Source organism: Callithrix jacchus, chromosome 10 (assembly GCF_049354715.1).
Source record: "Callithrix jacchus isolate 240 chromosome 10, calJac240_pri, whole genome shotgun sequence".
NCBI classification, from domain to species: Eukaryota; Metazoa; Chordata; class Mammalia; order Primates; family Cebidae; genus Callithrix; species Callithrix jacchus.
The window spans coordinates 110646709-110663450 of NC_133511.1; the positions used below are offsets into that span (position 1 = coordinate 110646709).

Genomic DNA, 16742 nt, shown 5'->3' on the forward strand with positions numbered 1-16742 from the left:
TCTCTAGCTACATCTTGGAGCTTGGACACATTTTGTCTATGGTTTCAGGAAACTGCTTTTGCTGGCTGAGATTGCTGTCTGGGCTCCCTTCTTGAATCTGCCCAAGGGAAAAGGAATCCCTTAAATCTCAAGCTAAATCCATATGGCCCAGCCCAGATTATCAGAGAGCCCTTCACTAAGAGATCAGACACCAGCATAGCAAATAATAAAGCAGTGGCTTGACTTTCCACTTGTTCTTCTCCTTGGGAACCTCATGGGGAGATGTAGCTGTGCTATGAGACAGAATTCCAGCCTTAACCACATCTTTAGAATGAAGCTTTCCAGCTAGTGATCTATGAATAGGTTTTGGATGTGCACCAAGTGTAACTCCCTCCAGCTTTGAAGCATTGATCCCCTCAGCTTTTGGAACCACTGGGTGAGGCCTGGAACAGTCAGACGTTAAGCCAATCACCTTAGGCTGTGGGTAATCTCATGGAATTTCTTCAGTTGACTGTACAGATGTTAACAATTTCCATCAGTGCCAAGGTGTGAAAAAAAAGAATAGTGAACAATACTGAACTCAGCAAATATATTTAAAAAATTCCTCCCTACTCTTTACCTTCATCCAAGTCAAAATGATAAAAACACAAAACAGTATAGGGTCAAGAACAAAAACCCAACCACCAGAAACCTCCCTCTGGAGGGACAAGAGCCATTCATCAATACTGGGTGTGTTTATCTAACTACTGCCCCACCCAGATATTTTTCCATCATTCCACGTCTCTCTATCTTATCCACATGGATATCATGACATATCTTATCAATCACTTTGCTGATTTTGTAGTCCCATGTGAATTAATGGATTAAGGTAATCATCATCAGTGGCTGATAACAATACATAAAAAGAGAATCATCCAAGCATCATGTACCCCAAGGGAATAGGGAACACTACCTATGAAGAGGGATGCCAGTTATTTGGCGACTGTCTCTCAGCTCCAAGCCCCCTTCTCTCCTTGCCCTTTCTATGCCTTGCTTTGAGATGCTGGGCCCAGCACACTGCAAAACACCTTTATCTTTTGCTGACTGATTCCATGTTTGGTTCTGCCAGTAAGAACACTGAGGAGAGACGGGAAGGCAGGAGAAGAGACTTGCTACTTCCCACTGGCTTACTAGATTCTGTTGTCATTGCTCCAGCATTAAGCCTTCATCATGACACTTCAGGGGACCCAGCAACTGCTGAGTGGTGTCCCCTGGGATGTCAGACCCAGCTACGCAGTTCTAGATTCTGTCTTCCCACTTCTTCCCTTTGCCCCTCATTCGTAGAGATGGTGATGGATTCTGGAGTTGTTACCTCTTCTGAAATGCCCAGTGTAGTTTTTTCCCCTACTGAGCTCCTAAATGGTGTGGGACTCTGCCAAATACAAACAAAAGAAAAAGAAAGAAAGACATTGAACCTGAATCTGATCAAATTTCTAGATCTAACCATTCATTTAAGCCATTAAGTTTTGTGGTGATTTGTTATGCTATAATAAACAACTAATACAGGTGAGATCAGGGTACCATAGTTATGATATTTGATGCACAGTAAAATACTTATATAATGTCTATGATTAGCTTCAAAATAATGGGGAAGGTAAAAGGAAAGAATGTGGTTGGGATTGAAACACTCTTTCAAGATGAAGCCCTGAGCAGAAAGCTGATGAAGTTGAAGGATGGGTACTGCTATGGTTTCAATTTGTCTCCCAAAATCCATGTTTTGGAAATTTAATTCTCAATGCCACAGTATTGGGAGGTGGGGCCTAAGGACAGGAGATTAGGCCAAACCTTGCACGGCGAAACATATGCTAATCTGTACACTGTATATCAGAATCCACATTCTTTCTCCTTTTGAGAAGTGGAATGGTGTACATATATCTTCAGGAACACTTCTTGCTCTGCCTTCTCAAGGACAGAGAGTGGCTCAAGGATCTTCCCCACAAGATGATCTGTGGATCATGAGTTCTCTGCTCAGTGTGGAGCACAGAACTCACTTAGAGCAGCCAGGTGAGGGCAGATGACTTTTTTCATACATCTAATGCTTTCATAGCATATTTGTACTTACCTTGTCAGTCCAAAGAGAAGGGAGAGAAGCAAAATAGGAGATGAAGAATTATGTTCTGTCCACCACTGAAAGGTAGTATGCCATCTTCCCCAAGTTCTGCTGGGCCTAAAGCATAGATATATCAGGAAAAGAAACAAAAGAAAGAGAAAAGCAACAGGAAGTGCAAAATGTGAGGCAAAATGAATGAAATAGGGCAAAGAAGAGTCATTTGATATTGATAAAAGTTGTGATCAATAATGAAGTCAGAGTCCAGTTCATGAACATTAATGGACCAGAGAACATAGCATCAAAATACATTAAATTCTTAGATGTGTGAGGAGAAATTGACAGAAACTCAATTATAGTGAGAAACCAGCATACTCATTTCAATCCATGTAAGATCAAGAAGGCAAACTTAAAGTAATAAGGGAAACAAGCTGTATCATTAATAGCCGAATTAGCAGATATTGAACTTATATTCTATAGAGACTATCTTTTGTGTCAAGTGTTTGGGCAACACTTGCGAAATTGATCACATGCCAAATCACAAATAAAACCTTATTCAAAATCAGTCAATTCTAAGTAACCAAGAGCAGTAAAATTAGAAACAAATAATATAAGCTTATTATTTACGTGAATAAATTTGTTAAAGTCATTATTTATGGGTTTTTAAAACACACACACATTTTAACCCAAGAAGGGGGTCTTTTAGTCTCAATTTTCTTTTTGCTGTAAAATTCGTAAACTTTCCTTTCTGTTATCCTTGAAATTTTAGGAAGCCTTAGCTCACTTGGCCTTCTGATTTTCTGACCCTGCCTATCCACACCCAACTGAGTGGTCATTCAGTGTTTTGACCACCAGATTATCATTTTGCCATTTTTTTTTTTTCGGCAACAGTACTTGTTTTCTTCTGGGAAGCCAACCTCCCCACTACTCTCAATGTGTGAAGAGGTCTGGTATTAACTACACCCTGGGCCTAATGCCACTGGTGAGCACGTAATGCCAACCTCATCAATAAAGTATTGTATCCCCGCCCACAGTGATTAGTTCAGGAATGACCACATGTCCCAATCCAGCCAATCAGACATTTGCTAGGACCACTGGGCTCAACTGGTACTGGACTTGAACTTGGGAGCATGTTAAGTCTGGAATAGTGGCTGCCATCTACCTGGCTATCATAAGAGGAGTTCCTATGCATGTTCTTAAGAATGGAGCCAGCATAGGCTCCTGTGCCATGTCCCGTGGCATCATTTGAACTCCTAAATCAAGCCATACCTGAAATAAGACCTGCCTCTAGACTTCAATAAATTCCCTTTTGGTTTAATCCAGGTTGAAAGGAGTTGTCACTCGTAACAAAGAAACTCCTAGCCACACTAGTATCTTTTCTTTCCATTTTGAGCCTGTCCCTTTAAACCTGATGTCTTTAGACACTATTCTCTTTTTAATACATACTCAGTTATTTGGTTTTGAATGGTCCAAATTGCATTTTTCTTGGAACTTCCCATCCCTTTCTTGAGCAGTCTTCCCCTCTAGAGTGTCATGCCATGGATCATTTGTATCGTTCACCAAATACATCTATCATTCCTGTCATTTTGGGGGATGTTTAAAATCTTTCTCATTCTAAGTCAATGCTTTCTGACTGTGGATTGACTCAGATTCCTTTGCAGCTACTGTTTTTCTGAGAGAGGGAAGGATGGACAGACAAACAGACAGACACCAACAGAAAGGCCAGGATACAAATGGTTGTCAAGCCTCCCCTGAGGCAGAAGTCCTGCCAGGGTTTTTCACATATCTTTTCACATCTTATCTTCAGCAACCCCATGCAATCAATTTTAAAATGCCCATCTTAGACATGAAGGCAGCAAGTCACGTCCCCAAATTACTACGAAGGGAGAAGAAGCCAGAGGTCAAAAGCAGGTCTGCCTCATCTCAAAGCCTTTCATTATTCTTGTGTCACCAAATTGCCCTCTTGGGTCAATTGTTTCTTCAGGAGCAGACCCTAGGACACCCCCTGGATAAAATTCTGGGAAGCAGCCCATCTGGGGAGGTGGAAGCTCAGGGGAAGGGTGACAAGGTTGACTTAGTTTCCCCAGAGAAGAAACAAGAATTCTGAGATCCAGATGCGCCCATTATAGGCCTCTGGGAATGTGACCAGGTTGTCCTGTCCTGCCTCCATCAGTGTGAGGCTGAGAAGGCACCAAGCCTTCTGGCTGGCACCTTACAGGAACACTGAGGAGACCAGGGAGGAGGCGTCACATGTGACCTCTGGCCCTGTGTCTTCACATCCCAGAAGGCCCTCCCCAGACCTGACCATGGAAGAAACTGCCCACTCTAGACGGATGTCACTACCATGCCCCCTGCTCCCTCCTAGGGAGCTGGAGCCATTGGCAGGGCATCCATCACCAGCTGCAAGACAGAGCCCACCTTCAGGCCAGTGGTCCCAAATCCAAAGTGCGGCTCTTCACTGTTCTCTGTTTGAATAAGGACTCTGGGAAACACGCCCAGTGAGACACATTTGTGGAGAGAGGAGCACTTCCTTGTGGGGAGACGGGCTGTCTCAGGATATTTCATGTAATGACAATTGAAGTTGGAGCTTGACACATGGGAGTTTGTTTTTTTAGTCCCAAAGATGCTATTGTCAGCAGAATGACTCTTCTAGAATCCCCCAGGTAGATCCCAAGCCCTGCCCACCTCCCAAAAGCATGGAGTCCACAACCCCACCCAAACAATCTTATGTGGTCATGCTTGCTCCGATGCCTATAAGAGAGCTGCCTCCTGTTGGACATCTATTAGAACAGATAGGTTACATGTATTATTTTTAACGTGAACATTTTGCTGCTGTCCCCATTTCACTTATGAAGAAACTGAGGCTCAGAGAAGTCAAGAAATCCATACTCTCTTGGTCTCTCTTAGCAGTTGGGCCACTGGAACCAGCTATACACGTGCAGTGGGCGGTGGATGGTCCATGCCCCTTTAAATCCATGTACTCACCTCACAGGTCTTATGTGGATATTTGTCTACCCCACTAGACAGAAGCACCTCTAGGAGCCGGATCCAGTTCCAATTCCAAGAGGGCAGAATAATAGACATTGGAGACCAGGGAGGGTGGGAGAATGTGGAGGTGAGGGGTGAGAAATTACTTAATGAGTGCGATGTACACTTTTCTGGTGATGGTTACACAAAAAGTCCAGACTTCACCACTATGCGATATATACATGTATCAAAACTGCACTTGCACCCCATAAATTTATAAATATATATATATGTATTTTTATGTATGTATATATGTATTTTTTTTTCTGCGACAGAGTCTTCCTCTGTCACCCAGGCTACAGTGCAATGTGTAATCTTGGCTCACTGCAACCTCTGCCTCCTAGGTTCAAGGGATTCTCATGCTTCAGCCTCCCAAGAAACTGGGATTACAGGCACCCACCACAACACCTGGCTAATTCTGTGGGTGTCTGTGTGTATTTTTAGTAGAGACAAGGTGGCCATGTTGTCCAGGCTGACTCAAACTTCTGGCCTCAAGTGATCCACCCACCTCCACCTCCCAAAGTGTAGGGATTACACGCATGAGCCACTGCACCCGGCCAAATATGGATTTTTAAACAAACTGGGTCTGACCCCATCCCCCATGTGTCCCCCATTCTCCACATGGTGCTTTGAGTAGATGCCTAGGAACATATTCCATAGTTGTGGCTGCCCATGATCCCTTGAGGGGCTTTTCATTTGGGGACATTCCTCTTGATGGGTTCTGCCTCCCTGAGTATATTTTAACCCAATCCTCTGGCTCCCTGGCAGTTAGCAGGCAGGCATGTGACCTGGATCTGCCATTCAGATGCAGCCCTGAGAGTCCCTGATTCTCATGAGGGAACAGACGTGGCACATCTGTTTTGTGATCCAGCTTTCAGGGTGGCTGTAGTTACAAGGTCAACTTCCAGTGACAGAAGAGACCATGGTTACAGCGACGTAGGCTTCTGACACCCAGTTCAAGGGCAGCTAATGCAGCAGCAACAATGTCCCCATCGACCCAATTCCATGTCATGGTCCTGAGACTTCCTCCTGGAATCCTCACCTCAAGTCTCTTTCTCCTGCCCTTCCAATGACTCTGTGTAATCTGATACATTTTAATGAATCCCTTTTCAGTTAAAACTAGCCAAAATGAATTCCAATATTTGCAACTCAGTAAATATTTGGCAAATAAATGTTTTTAAATGACTTCTCTCCCTGGAGTCTGGAGAGGAAGCCCCATTACACGGCACACTTAACTGCTTCTTTTCTCTCCACCTCCTGATTACTGCCCCCCTCCAGGTCCCTCAGGCAGCCTCCATCAATGCAAGCAGGATGCAGCCCAAGGTATTGTGGTAACTGGACCTTTGCCTGGCATATGGCAGACCCAAGTACGCATTTATTGATTGCTGTATTTTTCTCTACTCTGTTATACCCCTGAATGCCCTGAGCTGCTTTTGGAAATTCTCACCTATTTAATTATTTTCATGTCTCAGGCACTGGCCAGAGGGCTTTACAACTATTAGTTCATCTAATCTTCACAGCACCTCATAAGGTCATCTCATCAGCATCTTGCAGCTGAGATACTGAGGTTTGGAGACATGAGGCAGCTTGTTCATGCTCACAGCCAGGAAGTAACAGGGCGGGGTTTGAACCCAGGACTATTTGGCTCCAAATCTGAACATCCTGACCACTTCCCTCTGCTGCATAAAAGGAGGTGGGCTTCTGGCCACAGGATGTCCAGGCACTGGCAGGGGGCAATAGTCAATCCCCTTAAGCCCTAATGGAGAATCGGGGATTAACAGGCAGGCTGGAGCCGCCAATGCTCTGCTTCACAACAGGAAGACTTAAAGCTGTTATGCTTTTCTGTTTTAAAAACAAATGTTGAGGACTTTCTGGCCACCTGTGACTATTGTCTAAGGCCACACAATGGTTTGGATATTCTCCACTGCAGAGGGCTTTCCCAGACTCACCAGGATGTGAGCAACAGCAGTCTTCTTTTTTGAAGGGTCCCTGTTATGGACTGAATGTCTGTATCCCCTGCAAATCCATGGGTCAAAATCCTAGTCCCCAATGTGATGCTATTAGAAAGTGGGGCCTTTGGAGATACTTAGGTTGTGGGTGGAGTCCTCAGGAATGGGATTAGTGCCCATATAAAAGAGACCCCAGAGAGCTCTCTTGACATCTTTCTGCCATCTTTCTTGAGTTGGGTTCAAGTGAGGCAGGTGGACCACTTGAGGCCAGAAGATACATAGCACAAGAAGAGGGTGACTGCAGCTGGAAAAGGGCTCTCCCCAGCCCCCACCATGCTGGCACCCTGATCTCAGAGTCCCAGTCTTCTGAACTATGGGAAATCAACCTCTGTCATTTATAAGCCACCCTGTTTAGAGCACTGTGTTACAGCAGCCCAGATTGACTAAGACAGTCCTCCTCTCCAGGCCTTTCACCCCTTCCTCAGCTTCCAGGGAGGGGCCGCCAGCAGGAAGCTGGAACTTTCTAGAACACAGGTATGGAGTACATGCTGTCAGGGAGATCTCATCTGCTCTGACCAAGTGATGGTCCTGGAAGACTGGAGGAGGCAGGAGAGGCAAGCTCAGGTGGGCAGCTGATGTTCTTCCTCACTACACGTAGCACTCACCAACCACCTGTGCAGGGGACTCTGACAACAGACTGTCTGAGGAGGGGCAGAAGCTTTGCTCAAGGACTGTTAGTGTGAACCCTGACCCCGCCCTGGAGATACACAAATGAAGTGTTGGGAATGCATAACTTCTGCAGCAAAGGCCAAGGTTGGGATTCATTTGGGTGTGGGCATCCAACTCAGAGGTTGTAAAGTGAAGGCCAGTAGGCTGAATCCAATCCCTGTAGTTTTTTTCAGCTTGCAAAGTGCTTACAAAAATATATTACCTAATTATTTCCCACAGTTTTGATTGAGTGATTTCACAGTGTAGTGAGCCATGGGACCTGAAGAGTATGAGGCTCTTTAAGAGTAGAAAGACTATTTAGTCAAATGAAGTATACATATACACCATTTTCAGAAATTCCTTCCTGGATATAGATCCTAGAGAAATTATCAAGCAGATCTATAAAGAGAGTGTGAGGCTTTCCATTTTGGGACTCTTTGCAGGGGGAAAGGGGGAAGAGGAGATTTAGAGGCAAGCTAGGCCTCCCACGCTAGGAGATGGTTAAATGTGGTGGATACAGCAATTAGGAGCAACAGCCTAGAGGCACATACAGTAACCTGGATAGATCATTACAAACGTAATGCTGAGAGAAAAAAATCAAATTAGGTCTTAAGCACTATACAATGTATACAAATGAAAATACATGTACATAAAATCATGGACCACTGATGTGAAGGTCAGAAACAAAAAGAGGCTTAATCAATTCCGAGTTTGCTGAGACTGACCCAAAAGAGCCTGGAGCCCCACAACTTAGAGATCAGGGGAGAGGAGTCAAAGGAATAAAAGAGAAAAGCCCTAACATTTTTCTCCATGTGAGGCCAACAGTGGATCCAGATTCCGTGGGCCAAGCTGTCAAGGGCTTTGACTAGGCCCTTTTGTCGAAGGATCTTTAGGGTATTGCTTTACCAGCCAGAAACCTCTGTGACCAGTGCTGCCCTTGCCTGAGTTTTGCTTGGGCCTCTCGGCTCGTTCCACCCACTCAGTCTGGCAGTCTGCACTCAGCTCACACTACCAGCCTGGATCCCATGCTTTCCAAGGGCAAGCTAGGCATAGAGTGGTGAGGGGTACATACACAAGCAAAGACAAGGTCTGGCCACTGTGCACAGCCAGGCATGCTAGCTGCAGCAGGGCAGGCAACTCCAGGCACCAGCATGCATGCTGGCTCCCTGCAAGGCTGTGGCTGGACCAGACATACCGCAAGCAGCTTCCACTGTGGGCACTGGGGAACATGGTGGCACCCAGAAGCTTGGAGATTCCAGGAACTACAGAGCCTCTAACAGGGTATCACAGTCCTGACTCAGGGAGCTCCTAGGTCTGGACTCCCCAAAGAGCTGAGTTCTTCTCTCTTCCTCATTGCCCACAACATGGTGAATGGGGAGGGCACATTGCAGCCCTGTTTGTGCTACATCTCTTTCAGTCCCACTATTCAGCAGGTCCCAACTTCTTGTCCCACATCCAGGAAGAATGAGGTACACAGACAACTGGAGGATGAACAAGGTGAAGAGGTGCTTTATTGAATGATAGGACAGCTCTCAGGAGACCTGAAGTAAGTAGCTCCTATCTGCAGGCAGATTATCCCATCAAGTCTGAAGCCCTCAGCAGAGGGGAGACCCAGAGTGGGTAACTCCTGTCTGCAGGCAAGTTGTCCTGATGTCTCTGAAGCCCTCAGCAGAGGGGAGACCTGGAATGGATATCTCCTATCCACAGGCAGGTCATCGCATCATCTGCCCAAGTCTGGCTGAATCCGGGGTTTTTATGGGCTTCAGAGGGGAGGAAGTGTGTGCTGATTGGTCCATGTGTGGCCATGGGTGAACCTGGAAAAAGCACCGTAAGTTCTCACTCTGGTTAGTGAGAACTGGCAGCCCAGCCCCCATGCTTTAGGTCATACCTCACTTGAAGGTGGGGCTTCACCAGGTACCTGCCCCTTTCCACTCAAGACCCTGTCTGTCTCCTGATGCCATCAACCTGCCATCCACAGTGCCCAGAGCACCCAGGTTGTTCATGCCTAGGGGCACCTGCAGGCCCGTGCCTCACTGTCCTCAGTATCGCCACCCCCACCAGCCTCCTTCCCATGCTTGTCATTACCCAAAGTCCAGACGGGGTGAGGCAGTAGGGAGCTGACATGTCAGCGCTGCCCCAAACATGTGCACACCAAGCCAGGTTGCAACAGCACGTGGGCTACGCCTCAACTTTGCTCTAAAATCACAGCAGGCTCAAGAAGCAGGCACTTCTGAGCCTGCAGGGGTAGGGGAGTTTCCCGGGTCCCCAGGAGTGAAAGGATCCCCAGATCTACAGCTGCAGCTGTGCCTGGAAGGGCAAGGCTCCCATTCTTCCAATTTGTAAAGGGGTGGGGCTTCTGCTGCTCCCAGTTCCCACTGACTCCATGGAGCACACAGCCCCAATACACCTCCCCTGCTGCAGCTGGCATTATACTGTCCGCTCCTGGTGAGCTGCTACTGCCATCACCTTCATTCATTCATTCCTACATATAGGACTCACCTCTCAGCTTTCTGGGGTGGGTTTAATGACTAAATACATATAAAACCCCTGCAACCATCCCTGGCACAAAATAAGCACTCAACAAACTCAACTGTAACTCAGCAAAAATCCACCACTGAGCACTCACCCTCTCCCCAGGATATGGGGGCCCCACAGAGAATAATTTGTGATCTCTGCCCTCAAAAAGCTCAGAGCCTAGTGGGAAGTTAGCAAAGTGAGCAGGCCTTGGAGGTAGCATGATGGAGGGTGAGCCTGGGCATGGAAAGTACATTCAGGAACACGCAGAGTCAGCTAGGCTTGCTGGAGCAGGGACACCTGAGCTGAGACCCCACAAAGGGTCTGAGAGATTCTGTCACAACTTGTTGGCAGGTTTTGGGCTGAGTTTTGGTTTACTAATCAATGAAAGAAGAGTGAGCTCTATTTGAGGGGTTTGCTAAATTTAGGGGTTCCATGAATATGCCTAAGGAGTGACATAATATCCAGAGAGGACAAGCAAGGCTGAAGGCCCCCAGTCCAGCCCAAATTTACCTTTTGTAATGAGCACAGAAATATGCAGCCCAGATTTCGGGGAATGGCTTTGGTGCTCCTGCTGCTGGGAGCACCCCTTCAGTATCCACCTCAGCTGCAGAGAGCCACCACTAGAGGTCACACCCTTCCCAGGGTGGCCTCCATCCAGTGACTGACCAAAGAGGTAGGGAGGATAAAGGCCTGGCCATCTTGGTCCATTCAGACAATGCTGACGGGCCAGTGCTAGCTGCAGAGCTCCCCTTGGGGCTGGCCTGGGACGATCCCGGGCCTGCTTCCCAGCTTGATTTCTTTCTCTGCCCAATTCTGCTTCCTCCCCTCCCTTCCACAGATCTTCATCCCACAGACACTCTTTGATAGACACCCTGCACACTAACCTTTGTCTCAGCAGAGCCTACTTCCAAGAGAACTCAATTTGAAACGTTATTTTTTATACTAAGATTTGCTTAGAAAATGGCAAAAAACAAAATATCAATGTTATTTGTTATTGAATAGTTATTAATTATTAGTCTGATGCCAAAAACCAACAAACTTCAAAACAGGCAGACTCAATTCCCCTCTGGCCAGAACATTCAATGAGAGTAACCAAAGAGTCATTCATCAAACACCACTGACCATCAGAGTGAGGTTTCAAAACGCTGAGTTGAGTACATGCGGGTCTGGATGTTACGTAACAGTTTCAGTGTTATTTTCTATAATAGGCTCTCTTGGGTGTTTCCTAGGGATTTTATTTATTAATCCTCCTCACAATAACCAGGATTACTGATTTATGTGTGCAAAATTAGGCTTTTTCCCGTTTTGTTTTGTTTTCTCCACATTCATATCCTACTGGAATCCTGCTTCCTCACAATGTCAGCTTTACACAAAAAACTGAACAGGTTCACAACCACCTGGATCCAAAGCAGGATTTGGTTGTGAAAAAGAAAAGAAAAGGAACAACTCAAGGAGGTGAGGGTGAAATAGTTCAGTTGATCTTTAAACAACACAGATGTTGGGGACACTGACCTCCTGTACAGGGGGAATCTGCATATAACTTTTGACTTCCCAGAACTGAACTACTAATAGCCTGCTATTGACTAGAGGGCTTACCAATAACATAAACAACCAATTCACACATATTTGTGTGTTACATGTATTACATATGTATTCTTACAATACAGTAAGCGAGAAAAACGAAAATGTTATTCAGAAAATCATAAGAGAAAGTATATTTACTGTCCATTAAGTGGAAGAGAATCATCACAAAGGTCTTTATCTTCATTGTCTTCACATCAGGTAGGCTGCAGGGGAGGAGAAAGAGTAGAGGTTGATCTTTCTGTCTTAGGGGTGACAGAGGCAGAAGAATTGACATATAAGTAGGCCTGCACAATTCAACCCCATGTTGTCCAAGGGTCAACTGTACTAACAGCAATCCTCATTGGTCGAGCCCTTACTAAATGCCAGGCACTAGAGCCCAGAGCTAGTAACTGGCAGCACCAACACTTGAACACACATCTTTCTGACTCCAAAGCCCAGGACATAGTTCCACCTGTGCCAGTCAAGTTGTTCTAGAAAACTCTGGAGGCAGAAGTCAAGTTCAAGCTACTATTAGCACAAGAGGTAGGGTAAGATATACTCTGGGGACCCTAGAAAAACAGGCCAGTGGAAACCAGCTGTGGTCAGAGTATGGCCTTATAATGAATCATCTTTTGAGGAGACCCTGAGGCCTTCCATGAAGTGTGGGAGCCAAGTGTCTGGAGAACCCCATGCCAGAGCGTGTCTTCAGCAGGCCTGCATGCAGGTGTCTCAGAGTTCGGGTCAGGTCCTGAGTGCTCTGACCCCATCTACCCTCCATCACAATTTTGCCCCCAAAAGGAGGAGCAGCTCTGCCTTGAAGCCCATCCCCAAGTCAGGCCACCCTGCTCCTCACAGCACTGGGTTTGCCATAGCAGCCATTTGAGGCAACTGAGATGCTTTTTTCACAAAAGAAGGGGTCCTTCACAAGGACAGAGGGAGATTGGAGGGCAGAGGAAAGGCAGGGAGGGGAGATTCCTGGAGGGGATGGCATTTGCCTTGCTTCTTTCCGAAGAGGGTAGAGGGATTTCAATCCGTTCAAAGAAGTGGGGAGCTTGGAAGGTTAGAGCAAGATTTCCAAGGCACTTATGCCTCCACACACAGAGAACATGACAACATTTGCAGGGCACGTTGGAGTAAAGTGGAGGTAATTTGAGAGCATCTACAGGAAACTGGGTGAAAAAACTATATTACTTTTTTTTACATTATATAATTTTGATAAGAAAAGTGAGTACAAAGTAATAGGGAGAGTATTACAAATTGAATATGTATAAAACTTCCCAATAAAATCTTTTCAAAAAATGTAATGAAAAAGTTGAGCTTTCTTCCATGGACAGTTTTGTGTGTGTGTCAGGCTTTATGCGTGAAACGACGACATGCAATTCTTGACCAGGCTTTTTAATGATGATCTCTTCAAATTCTCCAAAGTCACTATCAACAGGAAACTTTTGTTCACACAAGTACATGATAAAAAATGTCAGACTATTTTACAACCAGTCAAAAATGTGTAACACTTGAAATTTTATTAAAAGAATCTAACAGCTCTTCCTTTTCTTTCTTTGGCAAATGTAATGTTGAAATTTCTTATGATAAAGTGAATAGATTGTGAATACAATCAAATGTTTTATATCAAGTATTTCAAAATAATGAAGAAGTTCTAATCTGCAGAATGTGTATGTATTGCTAGAGCTCTCTCCCTGTAGCTAGCAAGGATGCCACTAGAAGGGAACATCACCTGCAAATAGGTTAAAGTTGCCAATTAATAAAAAGGAGGTTTGGAGCCTTCTTCTAGAGATGCTCCATGCTAGAGACTACCCAGCTTCCCCCTTACCCCCTTCATTGGACTAGACGCTGTGCTTTCAGTCCCATCTGGTAAGGTGATCAATCATCCCAGTTAGCCTTGATCTGACAGGTTTCCAGGGATATTATTCTTTAAATGCTAAAACTGGGAAAATCCCAACCAAACCAAAATGTGTTGGTCATTGTATTAGACCATTCTCATGGGGTTGATAGAGACATAGCCGAGACTGGGAAGAAAAAGAAGTTTCATGAACTCACAGTTCCACGTGGCTGGGGAGGCCTCACAATCATGGCAGAAAGTGAAAGGCACTTCTTACACGGCCATGGCAAGAGAGAATCAGAGAATTTATGCAGCGAAACTCCCCTTTATAAAACCATCAGATCTCGTGAGACTTATTCACTATCAGGAGAACAGTACAGGAAAGACCCACCCCTTGATTCAATTGTCTCCCACCAGGTCCCTCCTATGACAGGTGGAAATTGTGGGAGCTACAATTCAAGATGAGATCTGGGTGGGGACACAGCCAAGCCATATCAGTCATCCTACAGGAAAATCTGAAGGCTGTAAGAATCAGTTCCTCACTGCACACCTGTAACCCACTTAGTGCACACCTGTAGCCCATTGATTGCACACCTGTGACCTATTCACAGAACACACCTATTGGAAAGTTCTAAATTAGAGCAATGTTTCTCAAACTTTCATGTGAACATAAATAACCAGGGGACCTTGTTAAAAGTGAAGATTCTGAACCAGTAAGTCTGGGATGGGGCCCAAGAGTTCACATTTCAAACAAGCTCCCAGATGATGTAGATGATACTGGTCTGCGGATCACACTTTGAGTTACAAGGGCTTGGATACAGCACCAAGGAGACCAAGGACAACATCCATCACTGTGAGAGAAGGTTTGCAGCCAACAGCCACAGAGTAACCAGAAAAAGAGCAGAAAACAGTCACTGAAATCCACCTTCATCATTTGAAAAGTATCCATCCCCAACACTCCACAGATTAGAAGAGTTTCTCTCTGCATAGGGCAAGGGTTGCCTATGGTGACAAATTTCCTATCGTGCCTCCAGACCAGTCTGAGTAAAGATCAGTTGACAGCTGGTCCCTGGCATAGGTCATTTCACAGAGTTTCAGGCAATGGTAAACTCAGCAGGCAAGGTCTCTGACCTCATGATGTTTCCAACAACTCATCAGGCAAAGCAATGTGCTTGTATGTTCATTCACCCTCTCGTTTATTCTTTTATTTACCAAATAGTGTCTGAGGACCTAATATGTGCCAGGTAATAGGGAAGAACACCAAGCATGACCCCAGTCCTTCTGTTTTTGGTAATACTAAATGCTAGATGCCTGGAATGACTCTCCTATTGAAAATAACTTTAAAAATCTAGACAAAATAATAAAAGGTCTTCTTAAATGTAAGATAAGCTGGCAAGAAGGTAAATAATGCCCAAGACCAAAAAAATTGCAATGAAGGTAGAAACCGGAAAGATAATGGGAGAAAAGCAGCTGATGTTTTCCCAGAGGACATTTACTGGACCCTGTCAAACAGAGGTTTGCTATTCCCAGGATCCTAGCACTCAGGGAAGTGCTAACAAAGCCCAGGATCTTCCCAAGGTGGAAAGTCTAATAAGAGTTTCTCCCATGGAATTGCTGAGACTTCCACGGGGTTTGCTCTCAGGTTTAGGACTAAGGAGAAATCTCAAGAACTCCTTCACGAGGACTACAGAGAAAATTGATTCTCTTAAAACTAAACACTAAGTGGAAAATTGAAAAAGTAACTACTAAAAATCTAGAACAATTAGCCACTTCTTTTATATATATATTGCATTTTAGGTTTTGGGGTACGTGTGAAGAACATGTAAGATTGTTGCATAGGTACACACATGGCAGTGTGGTTTGCTGCCTTCTCCCCATCACCTATATCTGGCATTTCTCCCCATGTTATCCCTCCCCAACTCCCCATCCCCCACTGTCTCTCCCCTAGATTCCCCCCTACAGATCCCAGTGTGTGATGCTCCCCTCCCTGTGTCCATGTGTTCTCATTGTTCCGACAGCCACCTACCTATGAGTGAGAACATGTGGTGTTTGATTTTCTGTTCTTGTGTCAGTTTGCTAAGAATGATGGTTTCCAGGTTCATCCATGTCCCTACAAAGGACAGGAACTCATCGTTTTTGATGGCTGCATAATATTCCATGGTGTATATGTGCCAATATTTTCCCAATACAGTCTATCATCAATGGGCATTTGGGTTGGTTCCAGGTCTTTACTATTGTAAACAGTGCTGCAATGAACATTCGTGTGCATGTGTCCTTATAATAGAACAATTTATAATCCTTTGGATATAGATCCAGTAAGGGGATTGCTGGGTCAAATGGAATTTCTAGTTTTAGGTCCTTGAGAAATCGCCACACTGTCTTCCACAGTGGTTGAACTAATTCACATTCCCACCAGCAGTGTAGAAGTGTTCCTTTCTCTCCACATCCTCCCCAGCATCTGTTGTCTCCAGATTGTTTAATGATAGCCATTCTAACAGATATGAGATGGTATCTCAATGTAGTTTTGATTTGCATTTCTCTAATGACCAGTGATTATGAGCATTTTTTCATATTTTGTTGGCCTCATATATGTCTTCTCTTGTAAAGTGTCTGTTCATCTCCTTCGCCCACTAGTTTGTAAGCCAATTTCCTACTATCTGGGTTGTTTAAGACCCCACAAGCCAAGAATTTAATTTGGAGTAGTTGCTGCCTCAGTGCCCCCAGGGGCCTGGCAGAAGCAAAAGATAAATACTCTTAGGAAGAACCCTCTACAATCCTAGCTCTCACAAATTTCCATAAGCAGAAATTAAAGGAAAATGGGCTACTTGCAGTACAAAACTAACCAAAACACACAAGGAAATGAGGCATCATAAAAAGAAGCAGCAGAAACAATGACTGTAGAACAGACCTGCAAAGGACACAGGTACTACACTTATTGAATAAATTATGACATAATTATGTGTATCACTTTTTTTTTTTTTTTTGAGACGGAGTTTCACTCTTGTTACCCAGGCTGGAGTGCAATGGCGTGATCTCGGCTCACCGCAACCTCCACCTCCTGGGTTCAGGCAATTCT

The 16742-nt window shown here is 45.0% G+C and overlaps 1 long non-coding RNA gene across 1 annotated transcript; it reads right to left on the minus strand.

Annotated features, from left to right (window-relative positions):
- Window positions 1–230: 230 nt before the first annotated feature.
- Window positions 231–12057, minus strand: LOC118145496 (uncharacterized). The gene is made up of 3 exons (XR_004730639.3): window positions 11989–12057; window positions 2081–2185; window positions 231–1390 (listed from the first exon to the last, which is right to left on the minus strand). It is a non-coding gene; the product is annotated as an uncharacterized LOC118145496 (long non-coding RNA).
- Window positions 12058–16742: the final 4685 nt, after the last annotated feature.